The sequence below is a fragment of the Cibotium barometz genome, chromosome 20, assembly GCF_041138505.1.
Source record: "Cibotium barometz isolate CiBa-2024 chromosome 20, ASM4113850v1, whole genome shotgun sequence".
Taxonomy (NCBI): Eukaryota; Viridiplantae; Streptophyta; class Polypodiopsida; order Cyatheales; family Cibotiaceae; genus Cibotium; species Cibotium barometz.
Window position 1 is genome coordinate 51402919 of NC_141065.1, and position 14600 is coordinate 51417518.

The window sequence follows — 14600 nt, forward strand, 5'->3', positions numbered from 1 at the left end:
ATATTAAGGAGTGATTTTATTGAATGCCTGTTTTTTTCACATCCTCCTAGTTATCATATCTAAATGATTGGTTTGTCAATTTCTTGTCAGGCAACGACATCGTCGCTAATGAGGTAGTCTCTTTGGACTCTTCTTCTTTTAGGCTTAAATATACATGACATCTATGTCTCTTCCTTGTTGAGGTAGCTCTTGCCTTTAGACTTAACACATCATATGATTGACTGCTTTTTTCCTTCAGGCTTAACTCACTACTTTTTCTAGTTTCCCCCCCAACTGCACACAAGAATTAATACAATAGGCATGTATGCATGACTTTTTTTTAATTATATGTATCATTTTTTCACACGGATACATAACTTTTAACATGAATATTTAACACACCTATTGTAAGCCTAATACATTGTATTGATAGCTAATAAGTGATGCAGCTCTTGTAAGTTAAAATCTCATATATACTTCAGTTGATATGATACATTTTGTTAGTGACATCGTTAGGATTTCACCACATGCTAAGGAGGGAGTATTTTGGGATTTCTCCTCCCTTAGTCTTAATTTCAACTTTTACACTTGTTAAAGAGGGGATTTCATCAGATACCTCTTTTCTTATGCTTAACCCATAAGCCTTTTTAGTTACCATAGGGTGACCAAATTGCTTAATCTTCCTTGTTTTCCATAGGTTTAATAGTGGTATGAGCGTGAGACTAACATGCAAAATCCTAGAGTAAGTGCCATCCTTCTTAGTAAAAAAAAGATGTTATTGAGAATTTTATTGATCTTGAGCTCCATCAACTTCCTAAAAATCATGTGAAGGCAAATGAGGAGATGATGTTTCTTCTCCCAAAATGAGGATTGAGGGTACACGTAATGCTAGCCATAACCAAAGAGATTAAATTGGATTTTTTTCCCCATTTTGAAAAAAGTGAGCACAGATACTCCAGCCATAGAACATTCCTATTTGAGTAAGATCAAAGAGGACAAAGCTGACATCTTTGGATGGGAAAAATTTACTCAAGTAAGTCTCATTAGGTGCATCTATTCTTCTGCAAAACAAGAAGAATGGGCGGATGCACTTGTGTGTGGAATACAAAGGATTAAATACAGTCACTTAAGTATCCTCTCTAATGATTGAATGACCTCTGTAGCACAATACTATATTAAGATTGATCTTTGGATATTAGGGTGTCACCAGATTCAGATACACGAGGAAGATGCACCAAAGATTGAATTTAAAAGCTATTATGGTCATTATGGGCTTTTGAGTGTAAGCAACCCACACTAATTCAAAGGAATAACGAAAGCTTTACAACTCTTTAAGTGGTAGCATCAACACCATTGTTGAAAGTCTCTAACATGCTAACTATGTGAAAGCATAATTAAGGCTATGAATTATGCAAAGCTATAGAGATGAACTAATGATGAAATAACAATTAATTTTGTGACTAATGCAAGCTATGCAGATTAACAGAAATCACAAACACAATGGTGACATAAAGAAAAAGAGAATGTAGAAGAGAGAGTCTTTATCTGACCTACTCTTACCTAACCTAATCCTACTATACATATGCAAGTTGGCTAGCCCATTTTAAGTCCCAAAATATCATTAAAAATGTCATCAAACTATGTTCATATTATGCCCAGACCATTGGTGCATATCCTAGGCCTTTGGGCAATCATAAAGTGTGCTTCAATCTATCCATATTCAAACTTTAAATGAGTGCAAGTAAGATGCATGTCCACATGGCACCGGATAAAGGTGAGCATGTGACATCCTCCTGCTAAAATTGGAGCATTCAATTCAAGAAAATGCACCTTTTCTCCATCCTTGGTTGGTCCAACTATAGGTGCTCTAACTCTCTCGCTTTGTTTGCAATGGAAACTTGTGCCACGAGTAATGTCACAACACTTACCTCATCATCCTCCATATAGGGCTTTGATTTTAAAGTGTAAGAGGACACAACGTAAATTTGTCTTTGTAAGAATACACTCACTAGAAGTAGGGTGTTTCACGTCACAAAACCCTAAACTCAAATAACAGAGATAAACAAGACTACAGAAGAATACTTTATTACTGTTGTGATGATACAATAGACAGCAAAGCTCCACACTTGTGTGCTCGAAAAGGGAGCTTCAACTTTTGTTCTTAGAAGGGAAAGGACTTTATACACTTTATAGTTTTCAAAGGGATCTTAGTGGGTAATTTTGGGAATACTTGTGTATGTAATATGCACAAAAGCACATGGCCTTTCATTGCCCTACATAGGTTTCTAGAAAACAAATCTTATTGAATATCTACTTGGAAATGCCTTTCCCCCAATTACATGGTAAATTTAGCCATTGTATATAATCGAGGTGGTATTCCTTAAGATTTGTCCATACAATTATAATAATCTTAGGTTGTTTGGGCCTTTATACCAAGGGGGTCACTTGAAGTTACCTAAAACAAAACCAGAGTTCTCCATGTAATTACAAGAATCTTAGGTTGTTTGTGCCTTTAAACCAAGCTATATAAAATAAAGCTAGAGTTCAATAAAAGAATTATGTTTGTCATAATTATACATACACAAGGGCTTATGTTTCTCATAATTATACACACATAAAGGCCTATTAGTCTAAAAAGGAAATCACCCCTTGAACACACATGATATATGACACTTCAGGATAGGGTTGATTTATGCTACATAATAAAATTTTATGGCTTCTAGAGTCTTGTAAAAAGAAATAATAATAATCTTTTTTAGTATATTGTTGTAACAAGGCTCGGCTTTCAAAACATATCAACAAATAGAAATCAAAGTGAAAAAACAAAGAGGAAGAACTCATAACATAACGTTGGGTCCAATTTGCCCCCTCATATTGGCTCCCCTCCCCATCTCGAGTATTTATATCTTTTATTCCAAATGGTGGCTCCCCTCCCTAGATGAAGAAAAGAGGTTTTTGAATACCCCTTGAACACACATGCTATATGACACTTTAGGATAGGGTTGATTTGTGCTATAAATAAAGTTTTATGGCCTTTAGAGAATTGTTTAAAAAATATTTTTATGTATATTGTTGTATAACAAGGCTTGAAATGTGAACATATCAACAACAAAAAGAAATCCAAGTGAAAAAACAAAGAGGAAGAACTCACAACATAGTGTTGGGTCCAATCTACCCCGTCTCGATACTGGCTTCCCTCCCTATCTGGAGTATTTATATCTTTTATTCTAGATGGTGGCCACCCTCCCCATTTGAGTATTTATTCCAAATTGTGGCGCCCCTCCCCATCTGAGTATTTATTCCAAATGGTGGCGCCCCTCCCCATCTGGAGTATTCTAGATGGTGGATTCCCTCCCCATCTGGAGTATTTATACCAAAAATAGATCAAAGAACCTTAAAGAGACTAAAGAAACCTTCTTTTCGATTCAAAACCTTTGAAAGGTTATTTCAAAGTTTTTATGAGGAGAAAAAGCCCTCTACTAGCTATTGAAATGTGTGGAAAAAGAAATAATGAGTTGCTTTGGAAACTAGTATAGGCGATTCAAAATTAGAAGATTTAAAATGAGACCAATGCCTATGAGATTGACAATATGCACAAATAAGAATTAAGGTACTTCTTTTTGGTAGTACCCCATTGCTTGCACGGCTCCTTTCTCCTATGTAAATTTTGTGGATCGAGAGGCACGTGCAAAATGACTCTCATTACAACCTATTATTATATAACCTTCCCAAATAGCTTAAAGGCCGGACTACATCGGCATGTCTCTCACAAGGGCGATAGTTGGCATATATGGTGATATCACCACATGCACGAAGCAAACTTTTTTATTTTTCCAAAAAGGTATTAAATAATTCAAAGTTTAGCTTGGAACCCATACATTCTCTTACTTTACAACAAGCTGATATGTGCAATTGTATAGTCTTGCCAAGTTTCCTCCAAGGAGGATCTTCTAGAGCTACATAAACAAAACACAACAAATTTATGAGAGAGTGGAACCATGGTATTTTGTTCTCCTCCACTCCACTCCTACTGGAATTTTATGGCAGCATAGTGCCCTTGATTAGTTGAGGTCCCCATACCTTTTGGTTTGAGATCTCCCATTAGGAGAAATATGGACTCTCCATTTTGCCCCTTAAGGAGTGAATAAAAAAAGAATGGCCTAACCAATGAGAGAGCTGGGATTCTAGATCCATGTAACATGGATCTTTTTGTCATATCTTTTCCCAAATCTCTTAGTACAATAAAAAAATAGAGCCCATAACTTTAAAAAATAAAGAGATGTCAGATGTCCTTGTGGTTTTCACCATCAACTATTCTTTCATGTCAGATGTACATTGTGGTTAGCACATGGAAGTTTGAAAAATGTATTTCATTTTTTATAATTTTTTATGTTCAACTTTCTACTCTCCCTCCTTTTTGAATTGTCTACCTTTTCATTCCCCCCCTTTTTTTGACAAAATTCAATTTCATCATATCCTCTACATCTTTGCTTCTTTCTTCAAAAAATTTTACAGGTAGCTTCCTCTCCGCCATAGCTACCTTCTCCTAAAATGTCTCCTCATTTGAAAAAAACCTCACTGAGTTATGTCCATTTTCTCATGTGAGCTTTCTCTTCTGTGCACTATAGCTCCTTTGCTGTGTTTTTTCTCTTCAAGTTGTACAATCTTTATTTAGTACTGTTCTAACTCAGGAGTCCACTTTTAGTGTTTTGTTGCTATGTTTTTTCCTCTTTTTTTTGCACCATAGCTAACTTGTTGTTTTCTTTTATTTATAGATATATTCATATACATGATATCTATCTTGGTCCCAAGCTGCATCTAGTTTTGACAAAGTCTCTCTGAGTATTGATCATTTCTATCACATTTCATTGGTTTTAGAAGTCTCTCTTTATACTTCACTGGTTTACGGTTTTCTTAGGTTGTTTGGTGATGCTTACTGTAAGCTCTAATAAAAAGTTGTTGCTTATGTTCACAGAAGTGTTCTATCTGTTTAGGGTTTCATAGGAGATAAGATGTGTTTAGGGTTAGTAATAATGTTGATGGACATTTTCAGTAGGAGAGATAATAAGGGTAACTAGATCTATAATTAATAGACCAAGTTTTTTTGTGTGTTTAGGGTTAGCACTAATGTTCATTAATGTGTTTAAGATTAGTATTAATGTTGATTGTTAATATACAAGGATTTTATTACAACATAAGAGACAACCTGCGATGAGAGGAGTGACTCAGCTTATGCTTTATGACATATTGATGTAGGGTTTGTTTATGTTTTGTCTTGATGTTTATTTTCATATGGGAGCAAGGTTGTGAGCAACAAGGTTATGTAAATCAAAGCAGTAGGTGGCTATTTATTTCTTATTATTTTTAATCTTTATTTGTTGCTTAGAATAGTAACATAGATATCTATTAATCATGCAGTCAAACTTTGTTAATTTGGTGCTTTGTTTTTTATTGTAGATGTCTTTAAGGAGGAGGAATATCAGTAATATTCACACAGTGGAGGTGTTTAATAGGAGAGATGATGAAGGCAATTGGATCCCTGATCTATACAGTACATTAAATTGGATTTTAATGTGATCTAGTACTAGTGGGAGTTTCAAGGTCAAGCTTAAAGATGTAACATACAGTAAGTTAAATTGGATTTTAATGCGACCAAGTACTCGTGGGATTTTCAAGGTCAAGCTCAAAGATATAACAGACCCCAACAAACAATGGAAAGGTAGAATCATAGAGTTAAGGAGACACACCAATGGTATGATTACAATAACAGAAGCTTTCATTCAGCATGTTTATATGCACAAAAAGATTCGAGTGCATCATGACAACTTCAGTGCAAGACATAAGCCTAATAGTAAGTTTATATCTCTTTGCTTTGTGTTCTTGTGCTTTCAGTCCATGGTTATTAGATAGAGTTTTAATACAAGCATGTTTGTTGCTTGCAGCTTTATATTCATCTACTCTGTATGAATGACAGAATGTAGAGTGTTTAAGTGAAAAGCTAAATATTTTATATGAAGAGATAGGTGCCTTAATCTATGACAACAAGAGTGCAAGTGAACTGGCATCTCAGAATGTTTACTTTTATGATTCATTATATGTTATGGGGAGACATAGTTTGGAGTACATTCCACTACCACCGTTGTCTAGCTAGGAGTGGTATAATCCTAGCTTAGACATGCCAGCAGCATGTAGGGTCAAAATAAAAACTGATGTTCATGGTGCCATGAAACCCTCCATAGGCTCTAGAGATGTGCATCTAAGTTGGTTTGTTCCATTTGGTTTGTTTGCACATTTGTTTGGATCTTGTGAAGTAGTGAAGAAAACTAAGATTACTTACCAATGCAAGTGTCCATTTGAGGATTGGATGACTTAGTTACTAGGTGAGTCATGGCATCTCGAGAGAACTCACCACGATGATATCATTGAGTGTAGAATCACTATGTCAGATATTACCTTTAGGTAAGATTGCACTTATGTTGATTTTTGATAGTTTTTATTCACAAGTACTTATGTTGATTATTGTTGTTGTTTTTATGTTGGTTGTTGCTTGTTTTTTATGATAGGTACTTCATTGCAAGACAAACTTTATGCATTCGCTTCAAGTATAGGAGGTGGCGACTTCTACGAGGGGAGTGGCTCAGCTTGAACCAAGACATGTGAGCACACATTCAACACTCATTGATGTGGTTATTCTTTGGGAGGGTCATGATCCTTTTAGCATTAATGTAGAGAGTCATTGGCCCCTTAGTTTTCAGAAGCAAGAAATCCAACTGATGTTCAATGATCCCCCTTGTAACTTCTATTTCAAGTTGGATGATAAGAAGGTTGGGAGTTGAAGTGAACATTGCAAAACATGCAAGCAGTGTGTTGCTTCACACATCCTTGAGATTGTGGAGTCAATGTAATTCTTATTCTTCCAAGTGAATATAAGAAGCTGTTTCTCTAAAAGTGTTGTAAATTTAATTTTAAGTCATTTTAATAAAGTTTTATGGTTTTTCAAGTCTAATGTGTTTCAAACCCATGAATATGTAAGAAAATAATGATAAGTATAAGTAAGTAAGAACATAAATTTAAGTATAAGTATATATTTAAGTGCAAATAATATTATAATTAACTATGCTAGAAATAGAGGTATGATTTATTATATTTTAATGGAGTGTCAATTCCTTTTAAGTCATTAGATATAAGTATATGTAAATATTAAAAAAAATATAACTTTAAGTATATATTTAAGTATAAATAATAATATAAGTAACTATATAAATAATATAATATAATAATATTATTATAATGTAGTATAAAAAAGAATTATGATTTATTATATTTTAACGAAGTGTCCTTTATTTATTAGAGTATAAACATAAGGTATTAAAATAAATAGAAGTTTAAAGCTATTTGTAAGTACAATAATAAACATAAGTATAAATTTATTAAAAATATTATAAATTTGAGCGTAAGTATAAATATGAGTATAAGCTAGATCAAACTCATTTATACTATCTATTCCCTAGCTCTCCATTTGTGTGCTAGCTCTCCCCACTACCCATCATGGCTGCCTCCCCTTCTTTTTTTGCCCGTGTCGTGGATTAGCAGCACAAGGCACCTTTCTTTTCATGCTAAAAATTTTATTTTATTTTATTTTTGAATTGATACTGATGCAAAGCATTCTCACTCTCTTTAGAACCTTCATGTTACCTCGTATCATTATTTTGATACACTGTTTTGGGCATGAAAAACTCAAGTTACTCACGATGGTGATGAGTAATCTATTGGTTTTGACGTCAAAACATCTTATGATGTTTCTATTAATGTAAGCTCAACTTATGGATTCCCATGTCACACTAAAAAATCTTGCATGACTTTTATTACCTTTAAGCCAACGTTTTTGGGCGTGAAAAACCCAAGTTACTCACTGTCGTATCTATTGGTTTTTCACGTCAAAAATCTTTAAGTAGAAACAAGATCTTTTTATTATTATGAAAAGGGGATTGATTACAGGGGAAGAAACTGGACATCTTGAGGGGCTGGGGAGGAATCTTACATCCTCTCCCACTTGAAAAACGCGAGATGTCCTCATCTCGCAAACTGGGGGTAATCCCTTATCAGTTCGGCTTCTTTCTCCAAGGTTGGCCTAGAGAGAGAAAAATATTCTAAAGAGAGATAATTCAATTTTTAGATATCTTTGGATGGAAAAATATCATTTCTTATTAAAATAAATTCCCCCGAAACAGAAGTTTAACTTAGCTTTAGACAAAACATAGCTCTGTTAACAAAAAATTAGCTTTTATACATTTGTACAACTCAAAAATTTAACAAGTAACACAACTTTAACCCAAAATTTGCATTATTGAATACAATGTTTAACTAGATATAACTTCAATATAACCTAAAACTAAATCATAACTTTTAATCAAAATAACACACTTGTTTTAACCAAATAACATAGAAATGAGATCATGAAACTCAAATTGACTTGAATTTCACACGACTAAATGACATTTAGAATAAGATGGTCAGAAAAGAAAATCAAACGTTATTAAATACAACTATTAACCCCAAATTAGCTTTTATACATTTGTATAACTCAAAAATTAACAAATAACACAGCTTAAATGAGAAATAACACTCAAAAAATCACTAATGAACAGTCCAAATAACACAGAGTTAACATCATTAAACTCAACTGTTATCTTCAATTTTACACATGGCTAAATCATATTTAAAACAATAAGATGGCCAAAATAAGAAAGAAAACATAACTCAGATAAAATTAAACCATAACAAAACAACATAATAGATAACAAGATGGACATACCTCCATTGCTCTCTTGTTCTTTGATTACTTTGTAGAGATTAATGAACATAAAGATGATTGAAGGGGAAGATGAATATGTGGTTCCAACTAAATGACACCAAATAATCAACATACCCTTCAATTTCTATATTACAAAAGAAAAGAAACACCATGATTGAGAAGATCTAAAGTCATTAACGTGATTTAGGAGGGAAAGAAAGCTTTTGAGCATAGCTACTAAAGAAAACAAACACAGATTTAAATTTTTTCCGTACAAAGGAGAGAAACTAAAAAACCTAAAGCCATATCTCAGCAAAGTATACTAAAATCACCCTACACTCAAAACCCTATTCTAAAAATCTAGAGGTCTCTAAATGAAGAAAAAATTCATAAACCCCTGTATACTTAATGAAAAAATGACGAAACTTAATAGCCACACTCTTAGAGCATAGAGGTAGGAGTGGGTAAAAAGAAATTAAAAAATGTAATGTCTACATTAATTTATTCCATTTTTAATCTTCTCCTATTTTGAAAAATGTAAATGCAATCTATTTTGATGAATTTAGAAGTTGAAATGTCATGTGGGTATTTAAGATTGTCACATCTTAGATGCTTCACGTTTTTAAATCAAATAGAATATTATTATTTTAGATTTAAAAATTGTGAGGAAAGATGGTCCTAACTTTGGACATGGGACAATAATACAATAAAATAATAGGTGAATCTCTAATAAAAATAATATAAAGGGATCTCCTTGATTCTAAAAGAGGAGAGAGAATGGTAATATTATAACATTTTTTCACCACTTTTCCTTGATTCATGGAAGAGAGAGAAAGCCCTTAAGGGGAAAAATGGAGAGTCCATATTTCTCCTAATGCTTTGTATGATTTTATATTACTTAATAGAAATCGTTTTTTTTGGGGGGGGGGGGGGGGAAACCACACCCTACTGTGGGTTGTTACACACCCCTTCTTGTTACTCCTTTTGCTAAAAGAAAAACCATAGCTACCATGCTTGTGGGGGCACAACGCCACTATAATGATTGACATTGAAAGAAGAAAAATAATGATAAACAAAGAGTCTTAATGCTGGCAGAAGTAAAACTTGTTTATTAGTAAACACTAAAATCGTAGCCCTTATATACAATTGTGAAGGTTTAGCACATGCTTGACATATGCAAACACGATTTACTAACTTGAATACACCTAAACACTGCATGCGAAAGCATAAAAAATCTCATCATACATGCCTCCCTTAAATCAAGCTTATAGCTTTCTACACAGTAGAACCACTCTAAAATAGATTGAAATCTGTAAACTATAAACATAAAAATGTGAAATTTCCTATGACTTCCCCCAACACTCGATCCACTCGATATCCGGTTATGAGGACCAAACACACCCATGTTCAAACTTGAATTCTTACAATCTATATTGAAAAGATAGACATTGAAACTAGAAATAAGAAGATTACACATAACATGTCCTAACTAAATTGGTTGTGTACGCGCTTGTGGTTACGTTGACTTGCCATCACTTCCACCACTAGCCAATTTCTTGTTCATACGAGAAGTATACGAAAAGTGGCCTAGTCTATGACATTTAAAGCGCGGCCCCTTTGCATAAGCCTCGGGGCTATAATAATGCAATTGGATTGATGTCTCTTATTAAGATACCTTGGCTTTTATTACTCTAGGAATTGAGACTTACTCATCTAGGTCTCTACTACTCATTATGGTCCTTTTTTCCTTTTCTTTCCTTGTTCTATCAACTTTGTTGTTTAGAAGGACTAGACTATCCTTTCAAGTGGTAGTATAGTATAGTCACATCTTTGGCATTTACACCTTCACTCATCATTGAGCCCACAAGGTAAGACAAAAGCCTTAAATCCTATTTGTACATATATAACATAGCACCTCTTGCTACCAATTATACAGACACATATACTTAGAAATGATGGAAAGAACTTACATTTAAAAAATAAAAAACAAAACCAAAAACAACCCCTCTCTCTATGCACACACACACTTGCACATGCACACCCTTTATTCACACCTACTTAAAACACCTACACATGCACACTCCCTCTGTACACATACACACTCAAACCAAAACACACATGCAATATCCCTCTCTACACTTAAATACACACACTTAAACCCCCCCAATGCTCCCCTCAAGTTATTTATTTTTTAAAATAAAAATATAATAAAATAAAAATTATTAAAAACAAGAAACAAAATCAAAGTTGTGTGTCCACATGATGGCAATGCAAGCCTAGCGGACAAGTGGTCGTGTGACTCAAGGCCCACAACTCTGGTAGGGAAGATCTAGGCGAAGTGGATATAGCAGCACGTGGGCATCTTAGCAGTGGCATTGGTCGGTGAGTATGGCCAATGACGACATGGCAAAGCATAGCCAAAGGAAGTGTAGATGTGCTTATGTGGAGGTTAAAATAATGGAAGCGTGAAGAGTAAGGGTTAGCAAAGGTGATTCAAGGAGGTCAGAAAACATCTTTAGGTTTTTTTAAAGGTTCAATGAAGGTGTGCCTTATGAGTTAGTAAAGTAATTTTCTAAAACTATTAAATGGAGCATAATGTGTGTGTGTGTGCGTGTGTTACACTTCATAGGTTAACATGGTTTCACCCACCCGACCTTCTGTAAGGTGCTTTGCCATCTTTCTTGCTTGGACGGACACTTATCTTTTGTTGGTGCTAGAACATATAAAGTAGCCTTACCATGTGCTTAATGTCAAATAGGGAAAGTCTACAGACTCGATGTACATAGTTGCTTAAGACTAGTAATCGATGCATGACCATTTTTAAGTTTGGTTGACCTAATGAAAGAACTAGTTATTTATAAGTCATTTTTGACAATAATGAGAACTAGTCATTTGTATATGTCATTTTTGACAATAAACAATACATAATCATTCCCTTGCAATAGTTTACTTGTGAGATCTCTTGCTTTCTCTTCTTGCTTGCTTGTATGCTATTGGATTCTTATCATGCTAGATGGATGCTTGTTTGAATAGGTTTGATTTTACGTTTTGCTCTTCCAGTAGCCCATTTATTCCTTGTCTTTTGTGAGAGAGAACCACGTAGAGGACCATCTCTTGTTGTCTCCATCTAGGCATAGAGAGCTCCACCTTAACCCCTTTGGCAAAGGAGCATTCCAGTGTGACAATGGAATCAGGATGCAGATGAACTAGTGCACCCATATAGGAAAGTTGTAGTTTGTAGAATACATGCTTCGACAAAGGCTAAGGTACGCTCTTGACTTGAACATATTTGGTGCTCGTTGGCCGGCCTAGGGCTTAGCTCTATTTATTCGTCCAATCCAAGCTATTATTATATTTTATGGTGCTGATTAGGAGATCACACTTCAAAAAACATATGGTTTTGAAGTTATTGGATGTGTTTATTTGTTGGTTTTGATTTTGTTTTGAAGTTTGTTTGTATTAGAGCATTCTAGTTTCATTTATTGGAAAGCCAAAACCTTGGTTCATTGGTAATTTGCATGAAATTGGAGCCTAAAAGGCTTAGATTTCATTGCTTTGAGCTAAGGAATAGCTTAGAAATTATGATTAGGAGTGGGATACACTCCAAAAATGTGAGCATTGAGCTCCATTAGAGTGGATTATATCCATGTCAAACGAGAAGTTTTGCGAACAAATGAGCCCAAGAAACAAATGAGTCCAAGAAACATAGACATGAGTAGAGGAGTAGTGGGACCCTTGAAAACAACAGCTATCTCACGGTCCTTTGCACTCCAAATTCACCAATTGTTTGTAAAGAGTACCATGAATTTTTTTTAAAAGGTATTAAAGAGTACCATGAATTTTTTTTAAAAGGTATTAAACCACCCCACCTTTACAATTGTTTGTAAAGAGTACCATGAATTTTTTTTAAAAGGTATTAAACCACCCCACCTTTGGGTGAAGCTCCAGTGAAGGAGTGGGAAGGACTAGGAACCTCAAGGTTTGCTCCCAGAGAAAGTGGTGAAACCATGTCAGATGCCCCAATGTTTCAAACAGTTGGTGTCAATCCTAAGCTGGGTTTATCCCAAGTAGACCATGACCAATAAGCTACCCAACAATTGTAATTATAGCAATCATGACATGTCTCTTTTGTTGTACCACCACGGATAAGTGTTCTCAATACACCTAACATCAAGTGCACATAGCACAAGAAGAAGTCACAATCTCCATAGGAGCCTATTAGAGAAGTAGAAGTCACATAACATGTTCTCACCTACCAATGAGCTTGCAACCTCAAAGCAAGGTTAACAGAGGACAAGTGCCATCGGAAAATGCATAGCCCAACCCAATATGGCAAGAGATCTTGTATCCAGAGACATAGGGTTGCGTTATGCCGCCATGTGAATACGTAGAAGGACATGCTGAGGGTGTTTGAAATGGGAAGGGGGATTGCAACCAACATAGCACCTAGAGGCTCAGTGTTTGGCAAAACCAAGACAATCCACATCTCAAGGATGATAGCCAAATTTGATGGAACTGGAGGTTCTATTCAGTGTGCCTATAAAAATTCAATCAAATTTGTGAGGCCATGGAAAGGATTGATTATCCCACCAAGACCTGCGGCAAAGTAGGCCATTGGTTTAGATCACTAAACCCACTTGAAAAGCCTAGCTCTACAAGGTCTTGAGGCACACTTTCACTGTGGGATTCCTACCAATGGAGCCAAATGAAGACCCATTGCACATATCCATAACCTTAAGCAAGAGGAGGGAGATGGAAGAGGGAGAAACAAAGCTAGATTACATTAATAAAACCAAAGTATCTCCATATGAAATGCATCACCCATGAAAGACTCAATGATTTATTGCTCATCATATGATTTATGATTGCTCTCAAAGAGCCTCAATAGAGCAAGAGGCTTTACGACCATTTCTATATGTCTAGGCATTACTTTGATGACTGTTTGCGAGGTAATAGACCTCATAGATAATTTATAAGAGATAATTTTACAAGGCAAGAATGTAGAAGTCGCATCCAACCAAACCAAGATATAGGGACACATCATCCAAAGCTTCATCCCCCAAGGGTGCCTAACTACCACCAACTAGAGTCCTAGTCAAGGACACGAGCATGGATGAGTTGGTACAGAATATGATGAAGTGTTTACATCACAGTAGTGGTAGGAACAGCCCCAAGGGAAACCTTAACAAGGCCATCCCTAACTAGCACCTCAAGCAGAACACCCATGTCTATTCCCATGAAGAGATATGGTTTGGTGCTGCACAATTTTCTACCAGAAATCATACAAGTATAGAGTGTCCAATGATGGGGCCTAGACAATAAAAATCTTGTGCTCATTGCTAGTGCCATGGGAATCATGACACATCTCATTATTGCTACCAAGGAAACCTCATTGTCAGCATTGGTGGTGCCAAGAAAACCCCCAAAATCATACAAGTATAGAGTGTCCAATGACGAGGCCTAGACAATAACAATTTTGTGCTCATTGCAAGCGCCATGGGAACTATGACACAAATCATTGTTAGTACTAAGGAAACCCCCCACCAGAGTGGACTCATGTAGCTATTGGTGGGGCTAGCCTCGCTAATCACTCCTTAGCATGCACAAGCTCCAGTGTGACTACCTATATAAGAACATGTTTTTTTGGTCAGCAATCTCCAACGAGTGAATCTTCCTTTTTGGTGAGTGCTTTTTTCCTGTACTAGCTTACACTCTAGGCCAACTCCGAGTATGTCCTATGTCTATTCAGAGCCTCAGCGACATTCCTTTCAGTCAACATTGGTTGATGAATAAACATATTCTCATTTTGGTTAAGGCCGAGAACCCT